This window comes from Zeugodacus cucurbitae, chromosome 3 (genome assembly GCF_028554725.1).
Source record: "Zeugodacus cucurbitae isolate PBARC_wt_2022May chromosome 3, idZeuCucr1.2, whole genome shotgun sequence".
In the NCBI taxonomy this organism is placed as follows: Eukaryota; Metazoa; Arthropoda; class Insecta; order Diptera; family Tephritidae; genus Zeugodacus; species Zeugodacus cucurbitae.
The window spans coordinates 32072851-32081731 of record NC_071668.1 but is presented as its reverse complement, the minus strand read 5'-3'; positions in this window follow the sequence as shown (position 1 = coordinate 32081731).

Below are 8881 nucleotides of genomic sequence, written 5' to 3'. Positions count from 1 at the left end.
ATTTTGCGTAGATAAGTGAACGGCACAATGCACTGAAAGCAAATGTGCGAACAGCAACGATAGATCACAAAAATGCATGCGCAAAAATGAGCTGTGAGCGAAACACTCATGTTTTACAGTTATGAGATCGAGTGTCCTCAACTTTTATGCATGAAAATTTAAAAGTTTATACTATTTTATTATTTAAAATTTTTAAATACATAAGTACATATGAATATATAACACGCAATGAAGCAGCAAAACACGCTTTTTATTTTAATTTCACATATATGTATGTATATGTGCATATTCATAAACAAATATGTATGCATGTATGAATCTAATGTAAGAATAACAACACACACATGTCTCTCACATATTGTTTGTCTCAAGTGTTGTGCTCTCAATTGCGCTCATTCCTTTTGCTTTTTTTGCTTTGAAATTATCAGTACAAGGCGACAAGCTATATTTTAGAGTGCCGATCACACTCTAAGTGTCGTAAACGCACAAATGATTCGGGTACACTTATTGTTAGGGTCTACCCTTGCCGTTCTCTGATAAGCATATAAAGGTAATAATACAAATTCCTTAGATATGGTTTTTAACCCAAAAGTTTGTGTTGCACCCTTGCCCATTTTTTAGTACGCTTTTACTAGCTTCACTTGTATGTACATATGTATGTATGTTTATTTGTAACTTGTTTCAGTTCAGTAAATAAGTTGACCTGAAAGTATGCAACGTCTAACTCTAAAGAATCGGCGAAGAAAGTATGTATCAGAAAACTGCAATTATTTCCTTTTTTGAGTCATTGGTTGAGTAACACAAAAAATGGTATTAGTGCATGTACAGTGGTGGCCATATCATATGCAACTAAAACACGATTTTAGAAAAAGTATGGACATCTTACCATTAAACTTGGGAGACTGTTTATTGGTAATGAAATTATTTTAATTTGGTATTATTACTATTATTTAGCGCTTATAAACCAAAAGATTTGCATTCTTAAAAAAAAATACGAATACCATTTTGATTTCACCTCTTAAATTACGTGGACAAAACATATGCAACTTTTTGGAAGCAATAGTAAAAAATAAGTTTTACTAATATTTTTTTGCAAATCCATTGTTTTTTATCACTTCACGACATCTTCTTGTCATTTAGGCAATTAAGTTATCAAAGTTTTTCATCAAAATCGATTTTCAGGCTCTTTGAAGTCTCTTAAAAGTTATCGGTATTTTCAATGTTAGTCCTATCTATGCGCCTTTTAATCAGCTTTTACAAGTTCTCCCAAGGTTTTAGATCTAGGGCTATTCCAAAACATTGATAATATTTGATTAAACACAAGATTTGGCATATTTAAACGTGTCCTTTGGGTCGTTTTCCGGTTCGAAGACCCAACATAATGGCATAGAAAACCTTTGATAACTTAATTGCCTAAATGCCAAGAAGATGTCGTGAAGTGATAAAAAAACAATGGATTTGCAAAAAAATATTAGTAAAACTTATTTTTTACTATTGCTTCCAAAAAGTTGCATATGTTTTGTCGACGTAATTTAAGAGGTGAAATCAAAATGGTATTCGTTTTTTTTTTTAAGAATGCAAATATTTTGGTTTATAAGCGCTAAATAATAGTAATAATACCAAATTAAAATAATTTCATTACCAATAAACAGTCTCCCAAGTTTAATGGTAAGATGTACATACTTTTTCTAAAATCGTGTTTTAGTTGCATATGATATGGCCACCACTATAAGTCATAAATAATCAAACACTAACATCCACTAAACACAATTACGCACAGCACACAAACCGAGAGTATGAATAATGAGTAAGTTTCTCTTGATACGTATCGTTGAAGTGCTCATTTGTCGCATGAGCCAATAATTCAGTCAAGTTAAACCAAAATGAGCTATACCACCAAAAAACACCAAGAGTATAGCTGAATGAATAAAGTGATACGAATCAAAGTAAAACTGACGAAGACTGTGCCACCGCTAGGCAAAGGTGCCCTGCGGGAAATGACTAACGATGTATTTAGTTCTTTGATGTCGTGTATTACATTTAATGTATTAAGTTATTTAATGAGAGTAAAGATAATACTTTAGGTTCTAATATATTTCTCATAATAGTAATACAGTACTTTTCGCTTAATTGATCATCAAAATTTGCACAAATTTTCGTTCAATTAACAGGGGATTCAATTAACAGATACTCGCTTAATTGAACAATTTGTGCAATTAAAAGAATCCCTTTTAAATGAACAGTTTGTTCAATTACAGGAATTACGGTTATTTGGACCATTTGGTGAATTAAGGCCTTACGTGGGAATCGAAAATTGAAAGTTTTTTGTCTTATTAAATAGCACAATATTAAAGTATTGTCTGAAAGTAAAAAATCGATATGATTAAAATTTCAAGAATGTAAAACTTTAAACGGATTTATCTCAAAACTCGAATTTTGAAGTCAATGGACACGATTTCTTGAAAATTGCCACATATATGTATATCTTTATTACAACTATTTTTAGAGTCGGTATATGGCGAAAATTTCACCACAAAAGTTAGTTTTTTTTGTTCAAAATCTATCAAGAATTCAGTTTTCAATCTTTCCTTTTTTGCTTCGTTCATTATTAATACTAATAAATAATATTTTTGGTTCGTTGATTTGGATGAACCAATAATGAGAATAAGAGATAATAGGAAAGAGAGGAGTGGCGCGCTCTCATCGATTCGGCTATAACCTGCTAAACGGTTGAACGCCAATCATGGAAGATGAGGTACCAACGGCTAAGCGGAATTTGAAAATATAAATTTCACAAAATACTGTTTAAATGTGTATATTTAATATGCTAAATGAAATATATGATTTTATACATTAAAAAAATGTAAATATACTCATGTTTTCAATCTCTTAACCCCACCTAACCTCTTAAAGAAAACTGCATACATACGTATGTATGTACATATATGCACTTAAAGTTTTTCAAATATTGGAATATTTTTTACCATTATAGGAAAAAATGCAACAACAAATTTATGTACTAACATAGGTATGTATATACATATATTTGATATTCCAATTTATTAATAAAAAATGATACAGTGTTGATTAAAAAATTATTTTTTTCAACAATAATATTTGGAGGAATTAACCGGGGAAATTTAAAAGGAAAATGATTTTTGATGACATATATTTTGAACCAACTAAGTAGGAAAATAAATTAACCGAGTCCAATTATCCGAGAAAATTTACATGTGTTTTCATATGCTACATTTTTTGTCCGATAACACCGTTCAATTAAACCGGGGAAACCAATTAACCATAGAGTCAATTAAACGAAAAGTACTGTATATTGAAAATGAATGAAGACGCCCGAAAATGCATGTTCAATGAAATAATGAAAAATGTAATGTGACAAAGTTCTCACTGGGTACTTTTACTTTCGTGCTCAGTTACGAAGACACAATTCCACTCGTACCAATCAGTGGACCGAACTCATTCAAGTTTATTTTCATCGTGACCAATGAACAAGTGAGTAAAATCAAATTGTTCTTATACATTCGTTTGAGTCATAAATTGACGGCAGATATAAGTGTAGAAATACTATGAGTTTTTTTTGGTTTGATAGAAATGCGTCTTACAGCCGGTTTCACGAAATTTTTAAATTGAAAATTAAGTTCCATTTAATTATACTCTCGCAACAAAGTTGCTACGAGAGTATTATAGTTTTGTCCACATAACGGTTGGTCCTAAAACTAAAATTAAACGAGTTAGATATAGGGTTATATATATCAAAATTATCAGGGTGACGAAAAAAATCAAATCCGAATGTCTGTCTGTCCGTCCGTCCGTGCAAGCTGTAACTTGAGTAAAAATTGAGATATCTTAATGAAACTTGGAACACGTGTTCCTTGGCACCATAAGAAGGTTAAGTTCGAAAATGGGCGTAATCGGGCCACTGCCACGCCCACAAAATGGCGAAAACCGAAAACACTTAAAGTGTCATAACTAAGCTATGGAAGTAAAATTTGGTATGAAGGATCGCACCAGGAAGGGGCATATGTGGATGTAATTTTTTTGGGGAAGTGGGCGTGGCCCCTCCCCCTACTAAGTTTTTTGTACTTATCTCGCAAACTACTAAAGGTATATCAAGGAAACTTTCTACCTTCTTAACTACTACCTTATACAGTTCAAAAATGGAGGAAATCGGATAATAACCACGCCCACCTGCCATACAAAGGTTATGTTGAAAACTACTAAAAGTGGGTTAACTCAATAACGAAAACCGCCAGAAACACTAAATTTCACATAAGAAATGGCAGATGGAAGCTGCACTCAGGGCGTGGCATCGCCCACTTATAGGTCAAAAACCGTATCTCAGGAACTACTCGACTAATATTAGGGTTTCCAACTTGGAAAATGGGCGTGGCATCGCCCACTTTTAAGCCAAAAACCATATCTCAGGAACTACTCGACTAATATTAGGGTTTCCAACTTGGAAAATGGGCGTGGCATCGCCCACTTATAGGTCAAAAACCATATCTCAGGAACTCCTCGACTAATATTAGAGTTTCCAACTTTCAATGGACTTTATACAATATATATGACGAATATGTGGGTCAAATTGTGTATTATATAATATTAATATAGCTAAATAAATAAATTGCGAGAGTATAAAATGTTCGGTTACACCCGAACTTAGCCCTTCCTTACTTGTTTTAATTTTATTTTTATTTAACTTTGCACTTAAGTTTCCTGCGTTTCACCATTATTGACTTTTGGCATCCAAAAAATTAAAAGGCAGGGATGTTAGTAAGAATAACAGCTGATTTATGTATGTAAACAAATAAATTGTATTTCTTTGTCAAAATGGTAAACAAATGGGAATTCAGCTGATAGAAAAGCGTAACCATGGTTACATAAGACAGTATTTAAATAATATTTAAATGGCAAAGCGTGACCATTTAAATAAAAATTAAGTCAAATGGTGAAACTGAAATTAATTATTTTTCACTTAAATTTGTTTCGGGAAACCGGCTGTTAGGCATTTTTGATATTAGTATTAGTATTCATTTGCACCAATTTGTTTGGCTCATGAGTTAGTGCTCTAATTTCATTAGTACTCAATGCAGATCTCTGGTATGTATGACCAGTAGAATCTCGATACTTGATAATTTAAAAATAATTTGACGGCATAAATCATTAAAATATATTACGGAATAAGTTATTAAAATTAACTCCATCTAATTCTTCAATTGAACCACTCGACAATTTTAAAGAAATATCTGAAGGAATGAAATTTCGTGGCCTCGGTGAAGGTTGCGTTGAAGAGACTATTAAGTGACTGAACTGCGATAATGAAGACCCTGGAATCCAAATATTAATTGATGAAAAAATCATTAACAATTTGAACAGTAAGGAGAGAGAAGATGATGATGTAAAATACCTTGATGTTGCTTTTAATGTTCAACCCACACCGAATTTGTCAAAAAGTCTTTGACTAAAAATACAAGAAAACCTTTTTTTGGCCTAATCCACACCAAGCAAAACAAAATGCGACGTTGCAAAACATTTTTTTGTTTTTTCTAATCAACAAAATTTAGGTATACAAAAATTCAACCCTTTACTTGGCCGTGTGACAGAAATGTTACAAACGGTATTAAGGTATTAAGGTATTAACGGTATGCGGTAGAAAGAAGTGTACGAAAGAATAAATATTATTAAAAATTGGAGTGAAATTCTGACCGTTATTAATAGCTTCACATTTGGTTGACAAGCTCTTTATTAACCTGGGTACCTTTTTGGTATACTCGAATTGACTTTTTGGATTTTCTCTCGATGCAAAAATGTTCTACAATCAGGACCAAAGCGGTTTGTTTCATTTTCATCCATAAAACGTGTATGTATGTATGTATGTGATTGGCGTTCAACCGTTTAGCCGGTTATAGCGGAATCGATGAGAGCGCGCCACTCCTCTCTTTCCTTCGCAGTTCGCCGCCAGTTGGGGATTCCAAGTGTAACCAGGTCGCTCTCCACCTGGTACCTCCAACGGAGTGGAGTCCTTCCCCTTCCTCGGCTTCCTCCGACGGGTACTGCATCGAACACTTTCAGAGCTGGAGTGTTTTCGTCCATTCGGACAACATGACCTAGCCAGCGTAGGCGCTGTCTTTTTATTCGCTGAACTATAACAATGTCGTCGTATAACTCGTACAGCTCATCGTTCCATTGTCTGCGGTATTCGCCGTTGCCAATGTTCTGATGACCATAAATCTTGCGCAAAGTTTTCCTCTCGAAAACTCCTAGTGTCGTCTCATCTGATGTTGAAATCGTCCAAGATTCTGCACCATAATGCAGAACGGGAATGATAAGCGACATGTAGAGTTTGATTTTGGTTCGTCGAGAGAGGACTTTACTGTTCAATTGCCTACTCAGTCCAAAGTAGAAACTGTTGGCAAGAGTGATTCTGCGCTGGACTTCGAGGCTGACATTGTTGGTGTTGTTGATACTGGTTCCCAGGCATACGAAATTATCTACAACTTCGAAGTTATGACTGTCAACAGTGACGTGGGAGCCAAGACGCGATTGCGCCGACTGTTTGTTTGATGACTGGAGATATTTCGTCTTGTCCTCATTCACCTCCAGACCCATTCGCTTCGCCTCCTTATCCATGTGGGAAAAAGCAGCTGTACACTCGTGTAGAAGATTGTACCTTCTCTATTTAGCTCTGCAGCTCGTATTATTTTTTCCAATATCAAGTTAAAGAAGTCGCATGATAGTGAGTCACCTTGTCTGAAACCTCGTTTGGTATCGAACGGCTCGGAGAGGTCCTTCCCAATCATGACGGAGCTTTTGGTGTTGCTCAACGTCAACTTACACAGCCGTATTAGTTTTGCGGGGATATCAAATTCAGACATCGCGGCATAAAGGCAGCTTCTTTTGGTGCTGTCGAAAGCAGCTTTAAAATCGACAAAAATATGGAGTGTGTCGATCCTCTTTTCACGGGTCTTCTCCAAGATTTGGCGCATGGTGAATATCTGGTCAATTGTGGATTTTCCAGGTCTAAAGCCACACTGATAAGGTCCAATTAGTTTGTTGGCGGTGGACTTAAGTCTTTCACACAGTCCGCTCGATAGAACCTTATAGGCAATATTTAGGAGACTGATACCACGGTAATTGGCACAGTTTGTGGGATCTCCCTTTTTATGGATTGGGCAGAGCACACTGAGATTCCAATCGTAAGGCATGCTTTCTTCCGATCATATTTTGTAAAGAAGCTGATGCATGCACCTTATCAGTTCTTCGCCGCCGTATTTGAATAGCTCAGCCGGTAATCTATCGGCCCCTGCCGCTTTCTTGTTCTTCAAGCGGGTAATTGCTATTCGAATTACTTATTGGTCGGGTAATGGAACATCTATTCCATCGTCATCGATTGGGGAATCGGGTTCGCCAACGACTGGTGTTGTACTTTCATTGCCATTCAGCAGGTCGGAGAAGTGTTTTCTCCATAATCCCAGTATGCCCTGGACATCGGATACCAGATTACCACCTTGGTCTCTTCGTGAAGATGCTCCGGTCTTGAAACCTTCGTTAAGTCGCTTCATTTTTTCATAAAATTTTCGAGCATTACCTCTGTCTGCCAGCTTCTTAAGCTCTTCGTACTCACGCATTTCTGCCTCTTCCGTTTTTTGTCTGCAGATGCGTCTCGCTTCCCTCTTCAGCTCTCGGTATCGGGGTAGGCAGTCTGTTTTCTCTCCGCTGCGAGACGGCATTCCTCATCGTACCAGCTGTTTTTTTGACTTTTCCGAAAGCCAATTGTTTCGGTTGCAGCGGTATGCAGTGAGTTTGAGATGCCATCCCACAGTTCCCTTATACCGAGATGCTGATGAGTGCTCTCAGAGAGCAGGAGTACAAGTCGAGTAGAGTATTTCGTGGCTGTCTGTTGCGTTTGCAGCTTTTCGACGTCGATCCTTCCATGTGTTTGTTGACGGGCGTTCTTTGCTGCACAGAGGCGGGTGCGTATCTTCGCTGCAACCAGATAATGGAGCGTACGCACGTCTAAAATCGATTTGGTTACGCGTATTTCGATCAGGAGACAGCCAACTCTCTTATGCTGGAATCTGGTACTACATACGAACATATTTCGGGCCCGAGCGAAGTAGATCAGCCTCAGGCCGTTTAGCGATGTTTCGTCATGGAGGCTGAATTTTCCGACTGTTGTGCCAAAGACACCTTCTCTACCCACCCTGGCGTTAAAATCGCCAAGTACGATTTTGATATCGTGGCGGGGGCAGCGCTCTTAGGTGCGTTCTAGGCGCTCATAGAAAGCATCTTTGGTCACATCGTCCTTCTCTTCCATTGGGGCGTGGGCGAGGCTTTCTTTTTCGATTTTTCATTGGAACTTCGTTTTTATATAGTGGGTCCCAAGCTCTACGCATAACCGCAGAAGCGGGTTCGTTTTCTCGATTTAGCTCGCCTTCAAACGGATGTTTGTTAGCTACCCAGAGGATACTTGGTCTAAAACCGGAAGTCGTGAGCTGCTTGAATCATGTGGAGAAGAATCGGTTCTGGCCACTCCCAAGTGAATGACAATCAAAAACTTTCCTCACTTACGTGAACTTCTACACATTATCCCTTTCTACAAAAGGTGTACTTTTCGAAAAAAAAAATTCATCTATAACTATAAGCGAATTATAATCGCACTTTAATTTTTTTTCGACATACATATGTATGCGGTTTTTTTCTGCTCACAGGCACATACAAATTATTTTCATTTAGACGTCTTCGTACTAGTCTACTTGACATGTTTAAAAGAAACTCTGTATTATGTTCTTTATTGCCCGTGAGATGTTAAAGGGATCAGCTATACATTTTCTAAATAAAATTCATCTTTCTTGCTAGGAGT